This window comes from Eumetopias jubatus, unplaced genomic scaffold, assembly GCF_037043125.1.
Source record: "Eumetopias jubatus isolate StellerSeaLion01/CBP00866 unplaced genomic scaffold, mEumJub1_p1.0 scaffold_9, whole genome shotgun sequence".
NCBI lineage: Eukaryota > Metazoa > Chordata > Mammalia > Carnivora > Otariidae > Eumetopias > Eumetopias jubatus.
Genome location: NW_028274815.1, coordinates 24,920,011 through 24,947,980, shown reverse-complemented (window position 1 = coordinate 24,947,980; position 27,970 = coordinate 24,920,011). Strand labels below are relative to the sequence as shown.

The window sequence follows — 27,970 nt, the reverse complement described above, 5'->3', positions numbered from 1 at the left end:
CTGCCTTCCTTTGGAATAAGTTATTCTGCTTACTATGGAAAATAAAATAAAAATTAAATTAAAAAGGAAGGAAGGTGGTCTGGGGCAGGTGCTAATGTCCCCATTTCACAATTGGGAACAGAGGTTCGGGATCGCACAGCTCCTAAGAGTGGGTTCATCTTCAGACTCTAAGTGGAAGATTAAGAAACGCATGTGAAGTGCTTAGCACAACAGCTCCATCAATGATAAGGAGGCGGGGAAGATGCGGGGAAGAGCGGGGACAACCCCCTCCGGCCACAGCTGCCTCGCTCTTTCCCTCCGGTTTCACCGCCTTCAAGAAAGGGGCCACTGTAACATTTCCCCTTCCTCATCGCTGGGTCCCTTTTTGCCGTCCAGCCCACAGCCCTGGAATTACTGACCCTTTCACCTCAGCAGGGGGTTCTGCCACCATCCAGGCACTTTCATTTCGGGGTGACATTGACAAACAGATGGGCGCGCCTCTTTCCGCGACAGTATACAGGGGTGGGTGCTCGTGCTACCGAGGGCGCCCCCTGCTGACCCCTTGTCAGACAAGATTCCTGAAGAGCACCTTGGTGTTTTCAAGCTAACAGGCTCCAGACTGCAGTCAGCATTTCTTCTTCCCTTGCATATGGACATCTCTTTCCCTCCACCGGGCAGTCAGGGTAATCCCATCCAATGGCCACTGTTCACAGGAGACAGTTTGGTGATCAGAGAAGAGAGAGCTAAGAGAGGCATTCTTCAGTTTATCAAGAGATAAGCACTGGCATCTCTCTCTCTCTCTTTTTTAAAATAGACTCTAGGGGCGCCTGAGTGGCTCAGTTGTTGAGCATCTGCCTTCGGCTCAGGTCATGATCCCAGGGTCCTGGCATCAAGCCCCGCATCGGGCTTCCTGCTCCAACAGGAAGCCTGCTTCTCCCTCTCCCCCTCCCCCTGCTTGTGTTCCCTCTCTCACTGTGTCTCTCTCTGTCGAATGGATAAATAAAATCTTTAAAACAATAAAAATAAATAAAATAAAATAGACTCTAAGTTTGCAATTTTAGGTTTGCAGCAGAATTGAGCCGAAAGTACAGAGAGTTCCTATATAAACCTACCTGCACTCACAAATGACCTCCCCCATATTAACAGCCCCTCCAGAGTGGTACGTTGGTTAAAATCAATGAGGCTATTTGAGGCACCAAAATCATGCAGTGTCCATAGTTGACATTAGGTTCACTCCTGGTGTTGGATGTTCTGTGGGCTTGGACAAATGTGTAATGACATATTTCCAGCATGATGGTATCACACAGTATACTTTCCCTGCCCTAAAGATCTTCTGTGCTCTGCCTGTTCATTCTCCCCTCCCCTCCAGTTCCTGACACCGCTGATCTTTTTTCTGTCTCTATAGTTCTGCCTTTTCCAGAATATCATGCAGTTGGAATCATACAGCATATAGACTTTTCAGATTGGCTTCTTCCACTTAGTAATATGCATTTAAATTTCCTTCATGTCTTTTCATGGTTTGATAGCTCATTTCTTTTTTGTTTGTTTAAGATTTTATTTATTTATCTGAGAGAGAGAGAGAGTGAGCAAGCACGTTGGCGGCGGGGAGGCACAAAGGGAGAAGGAGAAGCAGGCTCCCCGCTGAGCATGGAGCCCCATGTGGGGATCAATCCCAGGACGCCAGGATCATGACCTGAGCTGAAGGCAGCTGCTTAACCGACTGAGCCACCCAGGCGCCCCCACTAGCTCATTTCTTTTTAGCACTGAAAAATATTCCATTGTCTGGATGTACCGCAGTTAACTGATTCATTCACCCACTGAAGGACATCATTTTGGCAATTATGGACAAAGCTGCTACACACATCCTGTAACAGGAAAAATTCAGCTTCTCTCTCTCTTCCCTCCCCTGCACTGTATCTTTATATTGTATGGCTCTTTTACCTTCACAGAGAACACTTCACTTCTGACACTTCAGGTCACCAAATGTGTGGAGGTTTTTCCCCACATGAAGCCATCATCCATGACACCAGGCGCGTGTCCTACAATTTAACTCATTTCTAAACCTTCTACCTGGTGACAGTGTCCAATCCCACAGGCTAAGGGCTCAGTCCCACAAGACTGTTTCCATCCCACTTCAGATGCCAATCACAAATAGTAGGTCCCCAGGTTACTCACAACTTCTGTCCAATTTGACTACACATCAGAGATTTGCATGATTCCCTCCTCAGGTTTGATTAATTGGCTAGAGTGGCTACATAACCCAAGGAAACACTTAATATTTACCAGTTTATCAGAAGATATGTTAAAGGATACAGATGAACAGCCAGATGAAGAGACGTGCAGGGGTCTGGGAGCATCCCAAGCACAGGAGCTTCCGTCCCTGTGGAGCTGGGGTGTGTCACCCTCCCAGTGTGGATGTGTTCACTCATCGTGAAGTTCCTCAAGCCCGAAAATATATTGGGATTTTATATAGTCATGATGGATCAGAAACTCCATTTTCAGCCCTTCTCCCTCCTCCCCAGGAACCATCCAGGAACGTCATTAGGACAAAAATACTCCTATCATCCAGGAATTTGCCAGGTTTTCAGAAGCCCTATGTCAGGAACCAGGATCAAAGACCAAATGTTAGATTAAACGAAAGATGCTCCTCATGCCCTTTTCATCCAGAGAATGTCAAGGGTTTCAGGAGTTCTATGTCAGAAATGCAGGGGGTGGGAGGTAGAGACCAATATATATTTTTCTGTTATCTCAGGCATCCATGTGCAGGTTTTTCTGTGGCCATAAGTTTTCTAGGCACCTCATTTTTAAGAAGGCTTAAAGCAGAGGGAGATAAAGGGTTTTTCATATATTGTGGGTAAATTGGAGGTGATTTCAACCTCCATTGTGATAACCTCTTCTTGAAACCCTGAGACCAGAATCACTTTTTACAACCAGCAATGGAAAAATGGCATAGGATTTTCTCCTCTAAAAGGCCTTCCCTGAACCTCCTGCCTGCTACCTTCAGCTCCAGAAACCTCCAGCTCTTTTTCAGCAGGATCGCAGCTTCTGAAAGATCTCATGAGCCCATGAACTTACAACATTCTGTCTTCCACATCAGATTGTGAGGACTTGGGCACAGGGGACTCTGCCTTATTCAGCTTTGTGTCCTCAGATCCTAGCGATTATTCAAAAAATATTTCACAGATACATACAGAAATGGGGGGAATTTGGTCTTTCTTCTACTCTAGAAGGTGAATCCAAATTTCCGTCTGTATTTATAGCTGAATCAGTTTGTGGTTTTATTAACTCTTTTGCCCCATTATTCAAAGGGCTTGCAAAACAAACAAACAAACTAGGCAGAAGGCGGTATTGTTTTTCCACTGGGATGCAAATTCCAAAGTCACAGAGCATATCTCCAAGCCAGGAATAGAACCAGGGTCTTCTATCTCAAACCAATCTCCTCTCTCACCAGCTTGAACCCAATATTTCTAGAGCAGTCACTCTTTTTTTTTTTTTAAAGATTTTATTTATTTATTTGAGAGAGAATGAGAGATAGAGAGCATGAGAGGGAAGAGGGTCAGAGGGAGAAGCAGACTCCCCGCTGAGCAGGGAGCCCGATGTGGGACTCGATCCCGGAACTCCAGGATCATGACCTGAGCCGAAGGCAGTCGCTTAACCAACTGAGCCACCCAGGCGCCCTAGAGCAGTCACTCTTTAGACAAAGAGTGAAGTTGTTATTGATGTCAGAGAGGGACAAACGTTAGCCACCAGCATCATTATTCTACAACATGCCAGCCACTACTGCAGGTTAATTACAGCTGAAAAGATGAAGGATTGGCCAGCCTCACTGCACATGGGGAAGAGGGAAGAGGCGCTTCAAGCCTGCTGCCCAGCCTGGTCCATTCCCTCTCTCAGAGTTCAGCCAAGGGATCAGAAAGCTGGGTGCCATACCTAAATTACCTGGTTTAATCCTCACAGCAGGTGAGATTCTGCTATTGTCCTGTTGTACAGATAAAAAAATCCATGGATCCAGTGTGTTGACTTGCCCACGATCACCCAACCTGTAAGTAACAAAAACCAGATTTTACCCCATATCTAACAAATTCCAACCCATGTGTGTTATTGTCCTGTGGCTGCAATAACAAAGTACCACAAACTGGGTGGCTTCAAACAATAGAAATATATTCTTCTGCAGTTCTGGAAGGTGTTTAAGTCTGAAATCAGTGTCAGCAGGGCCATTTCCCTCTGAGGCTCTAAGGAAGAATCCTTGCTTGCCTCTTCTGGCTTCTGGTGGTTGCCAGTAAACCTTAGTGCTCCTTGGTTTACTGATACAGCACTCCAACCTCTGCCTCCATCTTCATTTGGCCTTCTCCCCTGCGTCTGTATCTCTGTGCCCAAATGTCCCTCTTCTTATAAGGACACCAGCATATTGGATTTAGAGACCACCCTCATCCTGTATGATCTCATCTTGACTTGATTATATCTGCAAAGACTCTATTTCTAAATAAGGTCACATTCACAGGTTCCAGAAGCTAAGATTTGAACCTATCTTTTGGGGGGACACAAATCAACCCATAGCACCACGTTTCCCCCATTATATTAGCTGCCTCATATGAAAGATGACTAAAATGGCAAATGCTTCACTCTCAGGCATTATCTGCTCTCAGTTCTGCCTGAAGACTTCCTAGTATGGTGGCAAGAAACAAGACTGGTTCTTGAGCCGTGGGTTGGGATTGCAACTCTACCCTACCCTGGGCCTCAGCTTCCCCAGATATAGAAGATGGAAGTTAGACTAGGTAAGTAGTAAGGTCTCACTGGAGTGTGATGTGATGGGTTGCAAAGACAATAATGACAAAATCTTACGTAGCACCTCTTTCTGTCTAAATTATAGCTACTTTAACCCCATTCAATAAATATTGTCTTAGCATCTCTATGTACCCATCTCTAATTATATTTTCCACAACTAGAAATGTTCCTTTGAGTAGTGATTGTGCCTAGAACCTAGTGTGGGCTCAGGAAATGCTTGTTAAATAAACAGTGTGATAGAGTGGTAGGAATACAGGAGCGAGAGAATGAGAATGTTGAATTATGTGGACACGTTCACCAAGTGCTGTATAGGCTTATGCCTTGTTTCCCCAAAAGGAGATTAAGCCTCTGATAGGGAGAGTCTTCCTCTGTTCTTTGCAATGCTGGGGTCAGGGCTAGCGACTGCAGAGATACAATACGTAGTATAATTCCTGCCTCCTTATTCATTTTTACACAAACACACACGTGATCACATCATACTTGTTGGTTGTTTGTTGTGGTCTCCTTTCTCCTCTACCCTCTTCAGTCCCCACTACCACTCCAAATCCTTCCGGGGGAACTATATTAACAACTTGGTATGTTTCTTTCTATACATGTAGATTCATATACAGGCATATGGACATAAGTACTCATGTACAGAAATGGGGACGTTGTTTGTCATTGTTTTATATGATAAGATCATATTTTAGATACTTGAAAAGTTAAAGTACTTTGCTGGTAGAAACCCACCCAAGGGCACTGGTGTAACTCTAAGTTCATGGGATGTACATAATTTCATGGCATAGGTGTACTGCAATTTATTTAGCCAGTCCATGACAGATGGACAGTATTTGATTTTCTGATCCCTTGTTCTTGAGAAAGAGAGTTGCTGAGAATTCTCTGAACTTACCGACAAATTGTATTTTCCTCATTTACCACCTTCCTCCTCCCACTCCCCAGTTGTCCACATGAGCCGGCTGGTACTCAGAGTTCTGTCTTCTCCCATTGAATCTGAATCCACATAGTTCTATTACATCTTAATGGGATCTGAGGCTTTTAAAAATGGAATCCAGACATTCTGGACTGTTTCCAAAAGAGATGACTTTTTACTTAATGGCATCAACCCCACTAATCCTGTCTGAAAGGTAATCAACCCATCAGGCAAGAGAAGAAAATACTATTTCTTGAGGGAAATGGAATGAGCTGTCTACAATCAAACACACCTCCTGTTGATCAAGTGCCCTGAAATAAGAGCGGGGCAGCAGAACCTGGGAGCTGGCCTTCTGAGCTGAAGCCACTCTGGCTGGGGGTCCTTCCCCAAGCCTCCAATCTTCAGTTGCATCAAGAGAATAACAACTGGGGTGCCTGCATGGCTCAGTCGGTTAAGTGTCTGCCTTCGGCTCAGGTCATGATCCCAGGGTCCTGAGATCAAACCCTGCATCGGGCTCCCTGCTCAGTGAAGAGTCTGCTTCTCCCTCTCCCAACCCCCTGTTTGTGTTCCCTCTCTCTCTCTGTCAAATAAATAAATAAAATCTTAAAAAAAGAGAGAAAAGGAATGTGCACAGAAGCTTTACTCATATATATTTATAACACTTAAAACCTGGAAACAACCCAATGTTTATCAGTAGAATGGATAAATATTGGGGGACATATTTATACAATGAAATATTACACCATAATAAAAAAGAACCAACTACTGTTTACATGCAACAACATGGGTAAATCTCAGGTATTATTAAGTGTGGGGGAAAAAACAGACTCCAAATACCAGCTTCCATTTATGCTAAGTTTAAAAATAGGTAAAACTTACCTGGAGTGGTAGAGGTTAGAACGGTGGTTGCCCTTGGGGAGTATTGGCTGAGAATGGGCACAAAGGAATCTGCTGGGATGCTGGAAATGTTCTTGAGTTGGGTAGTAATCACACAGGTTTATTCATATGCAAAAAATCAGCAAAATTTGTGAATTTCACTATATGTATGTTGTAACTTTGTTAACCCCTTCCCCTTCTCCTTCCTCTTCTCCTTTTCTTCTCCTTTAGTTTAAATAACAGAAATTTATTTTCTCACAGTTCTGGAGGCTAGGAGTCCAAGATCAAGGTGTCATCAGGATTGGTTTTCTGATGAACCTTCTCTTCCTGGTTTGTAGATGGTTGGTTGCCTTTTCCCTAAGTCCTCACATGGCCTTTCCTTTGTGTGTGTGTGGTATCTCTTCCTCTTCTTATAAGAACACTAGTCCTATTGAAGTAGGTTCTCCCCTTATGACTTCATTTAAACTTAATTAACTTCTCCCCACTTTTGCTTTTTTTTTTTTTTTCCTATGCTCATTCTTATGCATGCCTTTTTGGGACTAATGTGCTTGTCTCTTTTGGGTCTGAGGTATGCAGGAATGTAATTGCTGGATGATAGAGTAGGAATACAGTTAGCTCTTACAGTATCTCCTGGTGAATGTCTAAGTAGTTGTGCCAACAGGTACTCCCGCTGCTGATTTATGAGAGTTCTAGTTGTTTCACATTCTCTCCAAAACTTGGTATTTTCAGTCTTCCTATGCTTAGCCATTCTGGTGGGTATGTAGTGATACAGTGTTATAGTATAAATTTGTGTTTCCTCTTTGTAGCATTGAATATTAGCATGTATGGCTTGAAAGAACCTAAAAGACCATCTACTCCAATCCCTCCCTTCAGAAGAGAAATAATAAACAAAATGGACCCAAAGAGGTGTGACTTGCCTAGTATCCCATAGTTAGTTGGCACTGTAACTCAGTCTAGAAGCTTAGAAGAGCTCCTCTGGCCCAGAGATTATCTCTATGGAGTGCAACTTTACCCTCTCATTGGCCCACCCCCTATCCAAGACAACCGGCCAACTGTGTACTCTCTGTGTACAGTTTGCTCACCCACTTCTGGCCTTTGACCCTAGAGATATCTAGCTTCCTGGTCTATCCACTTACTAGCTGTAAAATTTTGTCCAACTCACTGTGATGGTTAATCTTGAGTCAACTTGGGGAGGCTATGACGTCCAGTTGTCTGGTCAACACCATTCTAGATGTAGTTTTAAGACATATTTTTAGAGGTGATTAACATTTACAATCAGTACACTTTGATTAAAGCAGATTGCACTCCATAATGTGGATGGGCATCATCCCATCAGCTGATGGCCTTATGAGCAAAGACTGAGGTTTCCAGAAGAAATTCTTCTCAGGACTGCAGCATAGAAACCTTGACTGAGTTTCTAGCCTACTGCCATGCTGAATTCAGACTCAAGACTGCAAATTCCGCTTTTATCCCAATTTCCAACCTGCTGGCCTGCCATAAGGATTTCGGATTTGCTAGTTTCCACAATCACATAAGCCAATTCCTTAAAGTATTTTTCTCTCTTAAAAATCTCTCTATATAGAATTTGCTTATCTATAAAATAGGATATAATGAAACCAATCTTGAAAAGTTTTTGGAAAGATCAGATACAATACATAAAAATTCCTAACGCAGGGGTGCCTGGGTGGTTCAGTTGGTTAAGTATCTGATTCTTGATCTCAGTTCAAGTCCTATCTCAAGGTTGTGGGTTCAAGCCCCACTTTGGGCTCCACACTGGGCATGGAGCCTCCTTAAAAAAAAATTCCTAACACAGATAGTTAATGGTTAATAAATGACTCTTCAAAACATAAAACCACCTAATTTATGCTAGGTAGGTTGAAAAAGTGGTACATACCCAGGTTGAAGAAAAATTTAGTAGAACCAAAGGATATAAAATGAAAAATAGTCTCTCTCTCAGCCCAGAGAAAATTACTGTCAATGGTTGCTCGTATTTCTTCTAGAAATTTTCTATGCAAAAACCTGCACAAATGTAAGAATGCTGTACCAACAGCCTTAGTTTTAGTTAAAAATATGTAACATATATAAAATATGTAACACATATAAGACTGTCTCCAGATGGTCCAGAATCTGAGTGGTGTCCTGACCAAAAAAAAAAAACCTCAACAACTAAAAGTTAAAAATAAACTCAAGCTCATAATTGCATTATTTAACCAGATGAAAGATTTGTCTGAAAAATCTTACTTTTCTCTCCCATCCACTTGGCTCACATACCTGAGCTATTCTGCATTTTGTTTTTCCAAAATTCCCTAGAAAAACTCCCTCAGCGTGAGTCCTGGTTTCTCTTTTTTTTCTCTTGATCCTTTGCTCACATAAGAAAAGCTGTCTCATCTAAGTTAATTCTCATGCAAACTACCAGATGGGTGTTGTCCTCATTCACATTTTATGGATGAGAAAACTAAAGCTCAAACAAGCTAAGAAGCTGTGTTTAGGTGCTTGCAATTTAAATAGCTAGATTATTCCAGAGGCCAGGATCAAATGCTAATAGGTTTTATCCAGTCCCCCTCACCCTCTGTTGACTTTTAGGACCTTCTCAAAAAGACATCCAATGTCTAATGATGCCTCCTATGAAGTATCCCCCCCTTTACAGGCTAAAACTTCCTTCCTCACATCATGATCTTCTTAGGACCATATTTAATTCCTCTACGGGAATTCTGTGGGTACTACTAGCTAGAGCCTGAGTGAATCCTTCTTCCCACCTTCTCAGTTACTAGTGTTAAAGGATTTCCTTCTTCCTTCAGTGCCCATGGTTCTTGGTCACGCCACTTCAAAGAATGAAGAGGTAGACCAGACGAAGAGTGGTGGGCAGCAAAGCAAAGTTTATTGAGCAATAGGTCAAAGCTCCCAAAGAGGGAGGGGGCCCGAGAGGGTTGCAATCGGGAGTTTCTAAATCGAGGGGTTTTTATGAGATTGTTGGTGGGCTGTTTTAATCTGATTAGCCTTCCATGTGCCTGTCACCCAATCAGGATTTTATCCATGGGCTCATCAACCTATCAGGTAGTTGTTCACCTGCGAAAGGGCAGAGGGCTCCTTCCAGGTGGTGTAAAATCCTTTTCAGGGTGGTTTCCTCTTAGGGCGGGGGCCCCTTGTCCCTGCCTGCCTTTCTCCCAACTATCCTTCATTACTAGGCTGGGGATGGAAGGGCACCATGAGAGCCAAACTTAATGACATCTTTTAGTCTCTACCCCTGTGAGCGTCAACATCTTAGCTATGGTGAGGAAAAGGGAATGTGGGGAGCAACAGCTTTTAAATGTTTCTATTTGTCATCATCCATGTAACTATGAGGACTACGATAGTTTTTTGGGTTTTTGGGTTTTTTTAAAGATTTATTCATTCATTTGAGAGAGAAAGCACGCAGAGAGGGGCAGTGGAGAGGGAGAGAGAGAATCCCAAGCAGGCACTGCACCGAGCACAGAGCCCAACAACAGGGCTCAATCTCACAACCATAAGATCACGGACACTTAACCAACTGCACCACCCAGGTGCCCTGCCAAGTCTTACGGTAGTTTTAAAATAGGTCCACAGAAAATGGAGCCTAATCCTTCCTTTTTAAAAAAAAATTTTTTTAAAGATTTTATTTATTTGACAGAGAGAGAGAGACAGTGAGAGAGGGAACACAAGCCGGGGGGAGTGGGAGAGGGAGAAGCAGGCTCCCCACGAAGCAGGGAGCCCAATGCAGGGCTTGATCCCAGGACCCTGGGATCATGACCTGAGCCAAAGGCAGATGCTTAATGACCAAGCCACCCAGGTGCCCCCTAATCCTTACTTTAAATATGGGTTAGTGACTTCTAATAAATGCAGTATGGTGAAGTGAAACTCTGTGACTTCTGAAGGTAGCGCATATAAAGGATATAGTGTCTACTTGGCTCTCTCTCTTAGGACCCTTGTCTTGGTACCTAGCCACCATATTCTGAGGAAGCCCAGGCCACATGGAGAGGCCATGTGTCAGTTTTTGGGCCTTCAGCCTACAGTCAGCATCAAGAGTTAGCCATGTGAGGGGATGAGCCTCCTGATAATTCCAGCTAAGGCCCCAGACATCGTGGGGCAGACACGAGCCATCCCCACAGCGCTGAGTCTGAATTTCGGAGCCATAGAAACACTGAGAGATAACAAATTATTATTGTCTTAAGCTACTAGTTATTGGGCTAATTTGTTACTCAGCAATGGACACCTAATACAAAGCCATTTCCAACCCCCTGGGTTTTTAGGGTTATCTCATTCACAGGGTAAAATGTCAGAGGGTGAATGACTAGAATACAACGCTGTCATTTATTGACTCTCCCGCTACCTGAGAAGCAAAAAGACTCCTTTCCGTTGCTGGAGAGTCCTGGGCCTCGGAACCTGCTTGTCTACACCCACAAGACCTGCAAAGTCAGAGATCTGTCCTCAAAGTGTAGAGCCACAACTGTCCTGGCTTGGACTGAGGCCTGCCTGGACTTCTCAGAGCTGAGCTCCATTTGTCACTCCTGCTTCTTGGGTTGGCTACTAGCGCTCCTTCTCTTTCTTCCTCAGCGCATTGGCACTCCCGTTAGGTGGTACCCCAGGGAAACAATAAGGGCCAGTACGCCGTGGTTTACTGATTTTTAGCTGCATGTCATTGCATCAGGAGCTCAGTGAGAGCATGCATGGATCCCCACGCCTTGTTCTTTGGGTACCAGGCAGAAGGCACACTGCAATAATTTTGGGAGACATCAACATTCCCCCAGTTCCTGCTGTAAGGTTATAAATTCAACATACCCATCCCAGTTGCTACCCGCCCTGCCATATGCTCATTTCAGAGCAGTGAGGGCAAGCTGCCCAGAAATGCCCTCCTGCCAAGTCCTCCTTTGGGTGGGGCCTTGAAAATGCTCACACAGACGCATCTCCCTATTCATCCTTGTGCTGTTTCTGTAGCCTGTTCTAAGCCCTCCCCGAACCTTGTCTCTGCTCCCCAGTACAGAGCTCGCTGCAGATCTCTCCAGTGGAAAGTAGTCTCTTCTGGTGTTTCCCAGATGTTCAGGCCCCAAAGCAGTGCTGGTGGGCGAGCAGCTTGCTGGCCCTGAACCAGCCTACTCTGATTCCACAAGGGAGTCTCAGAGACTTCCTCAATTTAGTGACTCACACAATTGCTCTCTACTTGGAACATCCAGTTCTGAACCGTGCCTCTCCCAGAAATTGTAATTCCAGCCTCAGCCTCATCCCTGCAGTATCCCTGTGGCTTTGCCACGGTGTTCCAGGAAACTTGCTCTGGCAGACCTTTCTCCCTCCCCAGGAGAGGTGGCCAGTATGGACATGCACTTTTGGCTCGCATCCAGAGACATGTTTTTAATTCCAGATGCAACTGGGCACTGCCCTGCAGGTCCAAAATCCGGCACAGCAAGCCCCCACCCCAAGCTGCACCACTCACAAAACCACCACTTCACTTTTATGAAAGACCTACAGTACCTGTTCTCGCTAACCAAAAGAAATCCAAAGAGGATTTTCACTTTTAAGGAAAAAAGACGAAAAACAAAAATAGCCTCTAGGGTTTCTTTGGCAGCAGTCCTCATGGAGGCAGCACACCCCCAGTCCTGAGTGGCGCCACCAAGCGCCATCTCTGGGAACTGCACCCAGTGTCGCAGCCTCAAGCCGCCATAGCTGTGATTTATTTTGTGCATGGGTGAGCAAGACGTGTCCTAAGGTATCAGAAGAGCCTAAAAGAGCTTATTTGGGGGGGGGGGGTATGGGAATGATCAAAAAATTTTCTATACAAATTAATGGTAATCGCTTCTTCACTGAATGTCATTTCACGTTTCGTAGGAACACTCTACTTTCGGATAGCGGGAGAAACAGGTACACTGTATTGTTCTACTTCATTTAATTTAATGGCTGCATCATGTACCAAGGATGTACCATAATTTGTTTAACTAACCCCCTATTAAAGAACATTAAGGTAATTATTATTGTTATTAGACGAGCAGCTGAACCTTGGAAACACGCTCTTAAATGCTTTCCCTCTGAGGAAAATGAAGAAGCTGTTTCCTATCAAGCTAACCGTGCCCTTGGAGATAATCACACCCCAGCCTGAGACTCCCTGACATTCTCAGAGGCTGTTCCTGATGGGAGTGGGCCTCTCAAGGGTGCTGGGATGGGAAAAGGTTGACGACCAGCACAGCCTTTGAGAAATGAATTTTTAAATCAAGGAGAGTACAGGACAAACTTCTGAAACATCCACTAATGAAAAAGTAACCAAGTGCCCTTGTATTTTTCTCTGATTATAATCCTCTGAACCCTTCTTTACCCAGCCGTGGACTATGTCCTGCTGGAGATGCTTGTGGCTGAGGTTGCCTCCTCTTCAGGGTTCAGGAAGGACTGCCTGCTATCAAGGAGGAAGGAGGGAGGAGGGACTCAGGGTCTGCAGAGCCACACACCTCCTCACATGAAGGAGGCTCCTCACCGTAATGTGTCCTGCTTTGGGTCTTGCGACAGTGCCTCGTAGCCAAAGACAGCCATGTTTAGGCAGGCCAGAGGGAAGCCAGAGGCCCATGAGCACTGTCCATCCAGGAGGGAAACCCTGTGTTAGACAGAGACAAAGAGAGGTCATCAAAGCCCAGGCTGGGTGGAGAGGTCACAGAGATGGCAAAGGCACGGGAGCCGAACAGCGGTCAGCAAAGACTCCTAGGTGCCCTACACTCTCCGAAACACTTTACGTGCTCTCACTCTTTTCATCTGGTAGTAGCCCTCTGAGGCAAGCGCCAGTGTGCCCATTCTACAGATGAGAAGGAAGCACAGGAACGTGACCTAACAGCCGGAAGTAAGCACCTGGTGGCACCAAGGTCTGAACCCTGCAGTCTGACTCTGGCTGCTAGCCTGACCCTGGCTGTTGCCAACGTGGTGGGAGCAGAAGCAGTGTGGAGCCAAGAGTTCTGTGACTCTCAGTGAGACTGAAGCGGGAGAGCGAGATTCTCGTCTCACGGAGCCCAAGAATGAATCTAGGGGACAAAGGAGTGTGGGTAAAGCGATAGAGGTTAATTAAATGAGGAGACAGAGCAAGCTTTCAGGAGTGAGAGGGGTCCCGACAGGGTTGCCACTGGGGGCTTTTAAGGTTGGTCTTTCATCGGAAGGTACCCAGGGAACTTAAATCCTCTTAACGTCTCTATTGAGATCACCACTGAGCAAGGATTAGTGATAACACCTTTAATGGCTTCCTTCCTTTCTAGGGTCAGGTAATTTTTTGTCGACCACAAGTAGCTGTCATAACAAGACCCCACCTCCAACACCCGGGACAGGATGGTCTGATTGGTTTCCTTATCTCTGGCTTCCTTTCGCCTCCACATTTTTGGTATTTTGTGAGCCTGATCCCGCGGCCCCCTACCTTTCTCTCCTTACAGAGCCCCGCCTGTCCCTGACTCAAGACTAGAATGGGGAACTCGAGGGACACCCACTTGGGAGGGGAAAGTAAGAAGCCCAGGTCACCAGGACAGCATTGGTCCCCGAAGGACAAGGAGCCCTTGTTCCGTGCTCCAGGGGTGGGTGGGGCATAACATTGATGGTTTTCAGAGCTCAGTCCCGATTGCGGCACTGGGCCTCAAGTAATAGCAGCCAGTCTTTGTTTACCGGGGCCTGAAAGAGCCTAACTAACTTGCTTTATTATGTTAATTGTGCAGATAGTCATTATGAGCTAAAAGGTCAGAGAGAAGAAAAAAAGATTAGGGTAAATAAACCAGGAGCTCCAGGGCCCAGCTGAGGAGCAGATCAAAGACAAAGGAATGGCCAGCCTTGGGACGTTTATTTATTTATTTTTTGTAAAGATTTTATTTATTTATTTATTTGAGAGAGAGAATGAAAGAGAGAGAGAGAGAGAGAGAGCATGGGGGGGGGAGAGTCAGAGGGAGAAGCAGACTCCCTGCTGAGCAGGGAGCCCGATGTGGGACTCGATTCCGGTACTCCAGGACCATGATCTGAGCTGAAGGCAGTCGCTTAACCAACTGAGCCACCCAGGTGCCCCCTTGGGACGTTTAAATCAGACAAAGCCACTTCTGTAACTACATTGGGCCTCAACACTACTGCCAACTGAATTTCCCTTGTGTTTCAGTTTCAGTAGTTTTTCATGTCCTCTATTTATTTGTCATATCAACCCTATGAGGCCTGCCAGGTAGGTATTACTATCTGCATATTACAGATGAAGAAGGTGAGGCCTGGGGAAGGTAGGGCTTGCCCAGGGTCCGGCAGCTCGAGGACAGCTGGGCCAGAACTGTACAGGATTTCCTTCCTCCTTCGGTGACCTTGGCTCTGGGTGGCACCCCTTCAAAGAATTAAGAGGTAGACCAGAGGAAGAGTAGTGGAAGCAAAACAAACTTTAAGGAGTGATAGTACAAAGCTCCCAAAGAAGGACGGGATCTGAGAGGGTTGCCAATATGTCATTTAGATCTAGGGGGTTTTATAGGCTTATTGGCAGCCTGTTTTAATCTGATTAACCTTCCCTGTGCCTGTCACCCAGTCAGGTTTTTGTCATCTACCTATCACGTGGGAAAGGGTGGAGGGCTCCTTCCAGGGTGGTGTAAAATCCTTTTAAGGGTGGTTTCCTCTTAGGGTGTGAGGCCCTTGTCCCTGCCTGCCTCTCTTCCAACTATCCTTTGTCAGAATGAGGGAGAACCACTATCACCTCTGCTATTCATCATAGTACTAGAAGGCCTAGCTTCAGCAATCAGACAACAAAAAGAAACAAAAGGCATCCAAATCAGCAGAGGAGAAGTCAAACTCTCACTCTTGGCAGATGACATGATACTCTATGCAGAAAACCCAAAAGACCACCCCAAAACTGCTAGAACTCATATAGGAATTCAGTAAAGTGGAAGGATATAAAATCAATGCACAGAAATCAGTTGCATTTCTATACACCAACAATGAGACACAAGAAAGAGAAATTAAGGAGTCAATCCCATTTATAATTGCATCCAAAACCATAAGATAACTAGGAGTAAACCTAACCAAGGAGGCAAAGGATCTGTACTCAGAAAACTATAGAATACTCATGAAAGAAATTGAGGAAGACATAAAGAAATGGAAAAATGTTCCATGCTTATGGATTGGAAGAGCAAATATTGTTAAAATGTCTATGCTACCTAGAGCAATCTACACATTCAACGCAATCCCTATTAAAATACCATCAACGGTTTTCACAGAACTGGAACAAATAATCCTAAAATTTGTATGGAGCCAGAAAAGACCCCCAATAGCCAAAAGAATGTTGAAAAAGAAAACCAAAGCTGGGGGCATCACAATGCCTGACTTCAAGCTCTATTACAAAGCTGTAATCATCAAGACAGTATGGTACTGGCACAAAAACAGACACATAGATCAATGGAACAGAATAGAGAGCCCAGAAATGGACCCTCAACTCTATAGTGAACTAATCCTCGACAAAGCAGGAAAAGAATATCCAATGGGAAAGACAGTCTCTTCAACAAATGGTGTTGGGAAAATTGGACAGCCACATGCAGAAGAATGAAACTGGACCATTTCCTTATACCACACACAAAAATAGACTCAAAATGGATGAAAGACCTCAATGTGAGACAGGAATCCATCAAAATCCTAGAGGAGAACACAGTCAGCAACCTCTTCCACCTCAGCTGCAGCAACTTCTTCCTAGAAACATCACCAAAGGCAAGATAAACAAGGACAAAAATGAACTATTGGGACTTCATCAAGATAAAAAGCTTTTGCACAGCAAAGGGAACAGTCGACAAAAGCAAAAGACAACCGACAGAATGGGAGAAGATACTTGTAAATGACACATCAGATAAAGGGCTAGTATCCAAAATCTATAAAGAACTCATCAAACTCAACACCCAAAGAACAAATAATCCAATCAAGAAATGAGCTGAAGACATGAACAGACATTTCTCCAAAGAAGACATCCAAATGGCCAACAGACACATGAAAAAGTGCTCAACATCACTCGGCATCAGGGAAATCCAAATCAAAACCTCAGTGAGATACCACCTCACACCAGTCAGAATGGCTAAAATGAACAAGTCAGGAAACGACAGATGTTGGCGGGGATGTGGAGAAAGGGGAACCCTCCTACACTGTTGGTGGGAATGCAAGCTGGTGCAACCACTCTGGAAAACAGAAAGTTGAAAATAGAGCTACTGTACAACCCGGCAATTGCACTCCTAGGTATTTACCCCAAAGATACAAATGTAGGGATCCAAAGGGGCACCTGCACCCCAATGTTTATAGCAGCAATGTCCACAATAGCCAAACTGTGGAAAAAGGCCAGATGTCCATTGACAGATGAATGGATAAAAAAGATGTGACACACACACACACACACACACACACACACACACACACACAGAATATGATGCAGACATCAAAAAATGAAATCTTGCCATTTGCAACGATGTGGATGGAACTAGAGGGTATTATGCAAGTGAAATAAGTCAATCGGAGAAAGACAACTATCATACAATCTCACTGATATGAGGAATTTGAGAAACAAGACAGAGGATCATAGGGGAAGAGGAGGAAAAAATGAAAAAAGATGAAACCAGAGAGGGAGACAAACCATAAGAGACTCAACCTCAGGAAACAAACTGAGGGCTGCTGGAGGGTAGGTGGGTGGGGGGATGGGGTAACCTGGTGATGGACATTGGGGAGGGTATGTATTGTAATGAGCACTGGCTATTATATAAGACTGATGAATCACAGACCTATACCCCTGAAACAAATAATACATTATATGTTAATTTAAATACATACGTGTGTGTGTGTATGTGTGTGTGTATATATATATATATATAAAGAATGCGGGAGAACCCACAGACCCACAGTTTTCCAGTGGTATGTGGGGACTGTCATGTCAGCTCCCCAGAGACCAGTGCCTGCCTCTCTTCCCAACTCCAGTCACGGTGAGAATTTACACCATGGAAATCAGCAAGCAAATCCAGGCTCCCCAGCTCACCCTGCCACCCAGAGCTGGCTGGTAAACCTTTTCCAACACACCACTGAGAATATCCCAATAATTTTTCAGGTTGGTGCTAAAGGAAATATTATGGCCCTTGAGATAGAAGTTAAAGCATAATCACTGAGGTAGGAAAGGCTGTCTTCCCAAATCCTTCAAGGTCCCCCTTTGTGGCAGCAGAAATCCTAAGAACGAAGAAGCCAGGTTCTGTGCTATGGGCTTTATGCATTATCTAATTCATTCCTCATCACAACCCTTCCCTGACAAGGAGGACATTTGAGAAGTAATTTGCTCAAGGTCACACAGCCAGAAGGTAGTGAAACTGGGATTCAGATCTAGGTCTGAGCCTCTTTTTTTTTTTTTTTTTTTTATTTGAGAGCGAGAATGAGAGAGAGAGAGAGAGAGAGAGAGAGAGAGAGAGCACGAGAGGGGGGAGGGTCAGAGGGAGAAGCAGACTCCCCGCTGAGCAGGGAGCCCCATGCGGGACTCGATCCCGGGACTCCAGGATCATGACCTGAGCCGAAGGCAGCCGCTTAACCAACTGAGCCACCCAGGCGCCCTAGGTCTGAGCTTCTTAATCATGGTGCCATTATCTTAGTCACATTATTATTTCATAAGTAGAGTAGACTTTTCTTCTCAGTTCGATAGCACCCCTCCTGTTCCCATCTTGTAAACATATAACAGAATTATAACTAAAATCAATCAAGGCAAATAATTTCTAACACACAATGAATATTTTAAGGGCCATCTGAAATCTCAATAAAATTCCATAGCCTATTAAACCGTTTTAGCAATTTATAATCATGGCCTATAGAGAATGTCAGAATTAATATTCTGCCCTCTTATTATTTCAGTCATCGAAGACATCTTATGTGATAATTGGCTCTTAGCAGCCACAGTCTAATTTATTTATGAATACCTTGTATTTATATTTCATGGATATTGTTTTAATTATTAAATCACTACATCTTAGAAAGAAATGTAATTTTGTTATAGGGCAAATGTTCTTCATGTCAACGTTTGTAATGCCATTTTAAAAGTATATAAGGATAACAAGATTGCCAAGGTTTCAAAGACAAAATTTGTTGCATTTTGCTGGAAACCATTTTGTCAGAAAATAAATACTACAATGCAGAACTACCCAGAGATCTAAAGCAATTGTGCGGATAAAAGAACAAAACCCACCTGCTAATGCACTTGAACCTGTAGTGTCCAGAGTTAATATCCTAATTCAGAGAGGCAGACTGACTTGAAGTAGATAGAAATAAGGCATTGCAGAGTTGACAGAACATGGCTGTGGGGTTGGTAGCAGGGTCCTGGCGTCAAATCCCAGCTCTGCCATTTTCTATCTTTATGACCTGGGGTAAGTTACTGAACCCACTCTCAACATCTGTTTCCCATTTTAAAAGTGGGATCAACAATATCCACCACATGATGGAGTTGTAGTGGGAACAGAACTGGGTATGATTTGCAGAGTACAGTGCAAAATGCAAACGTAAATACAAATCCTTTGCTCAAGAGTGGTTAAACATTTCAAGACAACAACAACAGAGCAGTAAAGCAAGTGTGGGGTCCTTCTGAGAGTGGGGCCCTCTGAACTGCCGGGGGTCCTCTGCCCATAAAGCCAGCCACAGGTAAGAATCACGTGAAATGGCACATGCCAACCGTGTCCCACTTGGGAGGTGCCTGAAGAATAGTAGCTATTTGGGTTTGGGCTGTTTGCCACCTGATTTTTACACAGCATGGAAAAGAAATCTAATAGTCACTTTTGTTTTAAAGATGGGTACCGGCCACGCCTCACAGAATACACTGGTAGCTACCTAGCGCTGAAAGAGTTCAAAGTCACAACAGTCCAGGCAGTGGGGGGCACAGAACCCAGGAGAGTGATACCAACCCCCAGGCCAGGGTGCCTTCCCACCCCTGCACTTTAGACATCTGTCAATTGTTAGAAGAGGAATAGAGAATGCGGGATTCTGTTTCCAAGTCAAGGTCTTGAAACCATAAAGCTAATCTCATTGGGTTTTGCACTACATTGAATTAAAGTCCTAATTCTAATTTCACCAAATAGGGTTACCGAGAGAACAGGAAGTGAAGCTTCCTAACTGAGTTCCACCGTCCAGAGGGAGTCCAGAGAGAACAGAAAATCAATTTCCTGACTGTGGAGAAGCGGGTAAGCGAGTCCAACCTGTTGGAAGTAGCTTGTTTCTTTGTGAGGAAGTAAAGACATTTCTGGCAGAGACTTTTCATGTTGAGGGGGGCCATATGATTCTCGTAGAGTTTTCTACACATTCTCCTTTGGGCATCCTCTTCATCGTGGACTGATGGAGCCTCTGGTGATTTTCTTAGTTCTTACCTCCTGCAGGTGAGAACGCCCCCACTAGACTGCAGATGGGAAAGCTGAGTGTCCCTGAGGTGGAGGTATTCTTCCATCTCATCCAAATCTTCCACAGAGTTCCTTTATGGAGTTTTGTTTTGTCTTGTTTTGAATGTATCAGCACCCGGCTTCTCCTCCAGGCCCCTGGTGATCCTCATGGCTCCCCACTCTCTCCCCTAGGCCACATGGGACCACCCCAGCTCCTCAGGGGTCTCAGTACACTTCTCATTTTATTCACTGCTGAGTATTTCTAGCTGACTAACACCTTAGACATGTTCACAGTGGCCACACACCTCCTCCAGCTGGTAGACACAGGTCTCCACTTCACTCCATGTGCGATGAAGGTGGGAGACAGCAACGTGGGTTGTTTTCTTAAGTACTTGTCCACAGGGACTATTCCTGGCTTACTTTAGACTCCTCCACAGCGTGGTGCCCAGAACCTTATGTGAGGTAGGCATTCAATCATTCTTTGTTGAATGATTATATTCCTATGACATCATTTCTTTATTCTATTTAGTTTGATCATGCTGTTGAGACCAAAGGCCCCTTGAAGCATTTGTTTATAGAAATATTTATCGAGGGCCTGCCATGTGACAGGAAAATTTCAAAAACACAAGGAATGAGCACAGTTAACTTTATCAAATACTAACACATACAGTAACAACGTGGTGAGTCTGGAGAAGGAAACTGACCCGCCGGGCAGACGAGAGCTGGTGCAGTCATTGCCACGATAGATCCTCCCAGGGACTGGAGTTTACCTCACTGCTAGGACCGAGGTCTGGAAAAGGTGAGGGTCCTGGTGCAACACACAGGATGGAGAAGATCAGCTATGGGGTATTTTAAGACCAGAACTGCAGAATCAGACTATTAGACTCGTCACCTGGGGGCTTCCCCAGACAAGCTATAACCTTGTGTCCGGGTTCGTTCAGGCTGCTATCACAACAATATTATATTCCTCACCATTCTGGAGGATGGGAAGTCCAAGATGGAGGCACTGGTGGATGTGGTACTTAAGCACACCACATCAGAGAGAAAATGTGCCTTCCCTGCATTTCTCTAATCCCCTGGAGTGTGGTCCTGCCTCCTCTCCAGTTCTCCTGGCCAAGGAAGCAGGTACCAAAGATCATTCCTGGGGCCAGGGGTCAATCAACTTGCAGTGCGTTGATCTTTACCTTCTCACCCCATCAGAGGACCTCTCCCCACCCACCCCTACCCTGGCCTCATTTGTCAACAAGGAAGCAGGCGAAGTGTCCGGGATGTGTTCTATCCCTTGGCTCCCTCCCCGCCAAAGCCCTGCTTTTCCTGAGCCAGAAGGGGTAAGACGACCCAGCAGGCCTAGGATACCCTGAGTGTCTGGCTCGGAGGAGATGGGTGCCAGCAGGCTCTCCACTCTTCCTGGAGAACACAGAAGCAGAGCAGGGAGGTGGACTCAGCCATCTTGCTCACCTCCCAGCGGGAACTGTGGCCCCGCGCAAGGACTCCAGATGCCTCCAGTGTGCTGTGTGGCTGGCTGTCTGGTCGTTAGGTGTGCTCCCCCAGTTGACAGGGTCTGACAGGGTCTCACTCTTTGAGGCCAGACCTGGGTGTGCTCCTATGTGCCGAGAGGTCCCAAAGCCTGAGGCACGAGATGGGAAAGGTCAATGGCCCTCCTGCAGCAACACCCTCACCTGCTGACCTTGAGGCAATCGCCCGGGTATGTGGGCTGCGGTCACCAGGACAGCAGAGGGAGCAAGCCATCACTTGGGTCAGGCTCCCTTTCTTCTCAGTGGCAAAGAGGTCATTTGGAAGAGGCCTAGAAACCCTTCCCTAAACGGTGGCTCAGAACCACAGCACCCTGACCGGGGGCTCTGCTTTAAGCCCCAGAACAGGAAAGCCACTGAGGAGTTGTAGCCACACCTGCCTGGAAACTTGCTCTAAAGCAGTGACGCGGGACTCTGAGCCACTTGCTGGGCTTCCTGGCCACAGGGGGAAGGGGACCGCTCTGAGCCGATATTGAGACTGGCTATTCCCCTGGGACCACCTTCATCTCTGCCCACGAGAAGCAGGGTGGCCCAGTCTGGCCTTTCCTTTGACCCAACCCGGATGTGCCCAGGGCTGGAGGGAGGAAAAAGCCTGGCGTGGCGAGACCAGAAAATGGTCCGATGGCGCCCCCTGCTGTTCGCATGCTAGACCGTATGGATTTGCAATGGAAACGCCAATCTGTTCTCACTTGGAAGACACTTTTTTTGTTTGTTTGTTTGTTTGAAAGCACGGTGTTAGGTAACTGTTGCTGTGTAACAAATGTGTGGCTTACAACAAACAACTTATTATCTCCCCCCGTTTCTAGGGGTCAGGAATTTGGTTTGGCTGGGCAGTTATGGCTCCAGGGCCCCCAGGAGGCTGCCATCAGATGCTAGCCAGTCTTGCAGCCCTCTCCTGGTTTGACAGGCACTGGGAACTCCGCTGCTGAGGTGGTAGACTCTCTCAGTTGGCAGGGTGGCGCTAGCTGTTGGCAGGAGACCTCAGCACCTCTCCACAGGGGCCTTTCTATTGGGCCTCATGGCATGGCAGCTGACTTCCCCCAGAGCAAATGACTCAAGAAGCTGAAGTGGGAGCTGCAATGGCTTTTCGGACTTGGTCTTGCAAGGCACGTGGTCACTTGCACTGCATTCATGCTAATTCACACGAGCTGTGATTTGTGATTCGGTGTAGGGGGACACTACACAAGGACATGCATTCCAGATGGTGAGGCTCCCTGGGGACCATCTTGGAAGCTGGATACAATAAGTACCTACCATGTGCTAGGCGGTATATAAATAATATATAACAACAACAACCAGGGCATACAGTAGCAATTATTTCATGCTAAGTACTTTCCCTGAATTAGCTCATTAATCTTCACCACAACCTGACAAGTTTGGTCCTTCTGTTACCCATTGGAGAGAGGAGGAAATTAGGGCTTGGGGAGGTTAGGTACCGAGGTCACACAGCCAGTAAGTGGTTGACTGAGCATTCGAGACTTTGGTCTGTGTTCACTATGCTGGAATGCCTCCCTGGGCATTTAGAACCAACAACCAAGCAGGTGGGCACAGAGAGCTCAAATAACATGGTCAAGGTTACTGAATCAGCAAATGGCAGAGCCAGGGTTTGAATAGAGGCCTGACTCCAGAGCCCATGCTCTGTCCAGCCCACTGCATTGCTCTGGAATGGGGGAGAGGGACACAAAGGAGAGAAGAACACGAAGAACAGGGTAACTAGCCCATCTAGGGCCTATGTGCCTATCAGAAAGGCTGCTCCCTTTTGGGCAGCTATAGTTCTGCAGATGCTTCTGGCCTTGGCAAGCTCTCCCCACTTTCTTCCTGGTCAGGGCAACATCTGAGTGTGGCAACCCTGGGGCAGGAAGGGAACAGGCAGACAAATGGGAGAGATGTGGTTATAGTGTACGAGGGTGGATGTAGGGGGCTAGAAAAAGAGGGGAGAAAAAATAGAGAAAAGAGAGAACAAAATTAGGAGATGAAGAAAGAGGGGAAAAGAAATGGCAAAGAAAAACCAGACCAAGTATATGGGGTCTGTTGAGTGCTCCTAGGCAGGTGCTCGGGACCTTCTCTACGAGTAACTGGGAGCTCCAGCATGACTAGCTGGGGAAGCAGAAGATCAAGTGTGTGGGGGCCTCGGACTCCAGTTCACCAGCTCCCCCTCATCTCCTTCCCCAGCTCCATCACTAGTTGGAGGAATGGGGAGTAGAAAGGACACTCCAGCATGAAGCTGGCCTGAGGAAACCCTAGTTTCCAGTAAAATGGGGTGGCAGCAGGGTGAGTAGCCTCCCGGGAGAGCCAGAGAGACCCAATCCAGATGCTAATGGTTAGAGTATCAGAGAGCAGATTGACAGACTGACTACCTAGAGAGAAAACTAGACGGTATCAAACAAAACGGATTGTTTAATTGGCAGGTTCAGCTTTGTTAGTGGCCATTGATCAGTTAACGTCTGCTTGCCTTTGTGTTTGAATTTGTCAAGGATGACTTCCACACCAGGACATGGAGTCGGAACCCACCCGCGTTGCTGATCATTTCAAGTTTAAAGGTTAGGAGAGTCGGAGGCAGAAAGTCATGCATGTGAGTCCTAGTTTTAGCAGCAGATGTAGAGGGGGGATTCCCGCCCCCTCCCCAATAGCCTCAGGTGCCCCCTCAGTCAAGCTTCACTTGGGCTGCCTCTCCTAAAAGTTTGGCAGCCTTCTAGAGGCCACTCCCTGGCAGGAGGCTGAAGCAGAAAAAGCGCTTTTGTTCCTGCCTCTAGCCTCTTCCCACTCCAAAAAGAGCTCACAGTTGCCAATTGGTTTTCCAAAAAACAGATGTTTATTTTTTTTTAAAGATTTTATTTATTTACTTATTTGAGAGAGAGAGAGCGCGTGCATGAGCAGGGGGAGAGGCAGAGGGAGAGAGAGAAGCAGGCTCCCGGCTGAGCAGGGCGCCCCACTGGATCCCAGGACCCGGGATCATGACTGGGGCCGAAGGCAGACGATTAACGACTGAGCCACCCAGGCGTCCCTGAAAGAATAGATGTTTATTTCACCTTCTGCTTATACTCTTCCAGGGCTTTTCATCCACTTACAGCATAAAATTTAAATTCCTGAGGACGGCAAGTTGGATCTTTCATAGTCTGCCTGCTCGCTACCTTTTTAGTTTGATCTTCGAGCAGGTCCTGTGTACTTAGTTACCTTTGGGCTTTTGTTTATGCTGTTACTTTTTATTAAAAGTTCTCCCCCCCACCACCCCGGGGCGCCTGGGTAGCTCAGTGGTGGAGCGTCTGCCTTAGGCTGAGGTCGTGATGTGGTTGGCTCCCTGCTCAGCAGGGAGCCTGCTTCTCCCTCTCCCTCTGCCTGCCACTCCCTCTGCTTGTGTGGTCAAATAAATAAATAAAATCTTTTAAAAAAAAGTTCTTATCCCTCTCTCTGCATGATACTCTCCTTTTCAAACTTCAACCTAATTATCCAACCACCCTTCCAACCATCCAACCATCCTGCACCCTGAAATTCTACTTCAGTGCTTCCCAATCTTGTCCGCATACTGGATCACCTGGGGATGATTTGAAAAACATCCTGATGCCCCGTGTCCCACCTTCAGAGACTGTGACTTCACTGATCTGGAATGTGGCCTGGGCTTGAATTTTTCAAAGATCCCCGGGTGATTATAATGTGCAGACCCAGTTCCGGGACCACCGCCCCACCCTGTACCACATACTGTAATAGCCCTTGAGGATTTAGAGATAAAAGTTGGTTTATACTAGATATTTAGTGTAGAAGGAGAAATACATCAATAAATACGTATTTGCCCAACAACGTATGCAAGTGTTGTGAAAGACATAAGGCACGATATTCTTGGGAAGGTGCAGGAAGTACACGTAACCCCCACTGGTGAGGTTGAGGGATGGGTGGCCAGAGCTGCTGAGTCTTCAAGGACAAGAAGGGGTGTTCCAGCCAAAGATGGGGGTGGGTACCATACTCAGAGGGAAAGCGGAGCACAGCACAGTGAGCTAGAGAGGGCGCGGGTCACCTTCAGGGGTGGACAAAAACTTAGTGTGACTACAGCTTTGGGGTAGTTAGGCTGCAGAGGCAGACAAGGCCATGAAGGGAGCAGGAAGTGCAGAGTCAACAAAAGGGGTGTCAGGGATGTGACCTAGTCACACTTAGTAGCTGTGAATGCCCAGGAGGTAGGGCAGTTGGTGGACTGGGAGGGGAGACGATAGGAACCAGTAGGGAGGTCTTTCCTTCTTCAGGGCAGTCTCCTCTCCTACATCTTCTCTACCTGCACACTGCATCTCACATCAGGCCTCCTGTCTTTGTGCCCCTGGCCCAGAGCGAGGTGCCTGGTGGAGAACGAACACTCATACCTCACCCCACATGGTCCAGTAGGAAAAGCTCAGACTCCAGAGTCAGACCGCCTTGATTCAAGACCTAGTTCTACTCCTTACAAATGGTGTGATATTGAGGAAGTCAGCCACATTCTCCAGTCTTACTTTTCTCCATTATCAAATGGAGAAAATGCCAAACTCATAAGGTTATTTTGAGAATTAGAAAAAAATGTATGGGGTTCTTATAGTTCCCAGAACGGCAGCTTCAGCATCACCTGGGAATGTTAGAAATGCCCAAGACCCACCGACCCAGGAACTCTGGTGCACAATCGGTACCCAGTGTCAGAGCCCTGCTGATTCTAACGCACGCTGAAGTTTGAGAAACACTGGTGTGTGGAAACGACTTCACCCCTGGGCTTGCTTTTCTGGAAACCTACTCCTGGAAAGTGGAAAAACCCACTCCGCCAACCAGCTCTGGCCTCTGTCCCAGCCCCTCCTTTTGCAATTCTCCCCGAGTTGGTCACTGCAGATGTGAGGCTCCAGGAGGCCAGGCTCTGAAATCAGGAGGTCTTGGGGGCTGGTGGCGGGGGCCCGGCACTATACCAGCTGCGCGTGCCTGTGTACATACGTGCATGCACAGATTTTTGATCTCTAAGTAAAACTGTGTGACCTTGACCTCTGAGAATGCATGTTTCCTTGTCTGTAAATGGAAATGATAGTACTTAAAGGCTAGTCCTTTCCACATGTGAACTCATTTTATCCTCACAACAGCCCCACGAAGCTAGGACTATTATCACCACCATTTTAGAGATGAGGGAGTCAAGGCACAGAAAGCCTAAGTAACCTGGCTAAGGGCACCCAGCTGTAAGTATTAGAGCTGGGCTTCAGGCACAGGCCCTTTGGCTCAAAGTCCAGGCTCTTAACCAGTCTGCCTGCCAAGGCTGCTTAGAAAACGTTAATGCGCCGGCCTTTAGCCTGCTCCCCTTGGGCTCTCTGTTGTGTTGAAACACCTCACCCTGAACACAGTTTCTCTGCGACTTACAATGAGAATTTGGCTTAGTCATTTCACCTCTCCCGACCTTAGTTTCCAAATGTTTAAAATGTATGGTTGGGCTAGATTAGGGATGTGAGCTGGAGCCCCGAGGCCCCAGAGAATAAGCTGTGTTTGTCTCTTGATCTGAGTCGAAAGTGACGGTCTGGAAATGGTATGTGCTCTGGCTCTCCACTCTGCAGCCCCCCACCCTCCGCGGTCTCACACAGGCCCACAGGCTTCCCTTAATGAACTCTCCAGCATCCAAAGGCACTTGAGTGTGAGATCACTCATCGGAAAATGCCTAAATCTGAGGGCCTGCGAATTTACAGCCCCAGCACCGCCCCCCACAAGCCCCCCTTCCCCCCCAGTCCCTGCTCCTCCAACTTAAAGAACACTTTACCTGGGATGTTTCTTGTGCAGAGAAGGCCCTGAGCCTTGGCGTACACCTTTATGGATGTCCTGTACTTGGTATGGCTGCCAGGTGTGAGCCTTGTCCTCTCTCATTGCCACATGCCCTGGAAATGCTGATTTATATTTGCTTCTGGAAGGGAGACAGATGAAGCTTGTTTTAGAATGGAAGGTTAATCCAATTTCAGACTCCATCACACTTACAGAGATGATTTCTGTTATTTTCATTTAATCTGGAATGTTCCGTCTGTTCAAACTTAGAAACCAATCAATTGCTGGAAGAAGGAAGGCCCTTCACGAGCTTCTGCACTCCTGTGTTGGATACCTTTCATTTCCCACAGCAGGGATACATTCAGTATGGATAAAGTAGCTTGGAGCATTTTTACTGGACTTTGCAAAAGTCCTTCATCTGGCTGCCAGGAAGTGGGCGCCAGGTGTTCCCAACTGTTAGCATATCGTCTTACAGGGAATAGGTGCTCAAACATTGCCCAGTGGATACATGAACGCTCACACACTTTCTAGCAACTGGAGGGGATGCGAAATAACTCACTGAATGTCACTCAATTTATGGGAATGTATTTTATTTTTAGAATACTGTATGGCTTAATAAAGAATTTTCACACACATTCTCCATAAATTATTTTCCATATTTTAAAGTTGAGGAAACAAGGCTTCAGGAGGTTAACTAACTGCAAAGTCACACTGTGGCGTTCAGCTTTCTAGGACTCGCGTTACCCTTTTCAAAAAAAATCTAATATTAAAAAATAATTGTTGAAAAACTATTGCTTAAA

The 27,970-nt window shown here is 46.1% G+C and overlaps 1 long non-coding RNA gene across 2 annotated transcripts; it reads right to left on the bottom strand.

Moving 5' to 3' along the window:
- Positions 1-9: 9 nt before the first annotated feature.
- On the bottom strand, positions 10-27,929 carry LOC114205983 (uncharacterized). 2 transcript variants are annotated; one of them, XR_015768919.1, is made up of 5 exons: positions 27,172-27,929; positions 21,358-21,526; positions 20,604-20,707; positions 3,910-4,019; positions 10-682 (listed from the first exon to the last, which is right to left on the bottom strand). It is a non-coding gene; the product is annotated as an uncharacterized LOC114205983 (long non-coding RNA). The 2 variants fall into 2 exon arrangements; XR_003608520.2 differs by lacking the exon at positions 10-682 and having other exon boundaries at positions 1,926-4,019.
- Between the last annotated feature and the right edge of the window lie 41 nt (positions 27,930-27,970).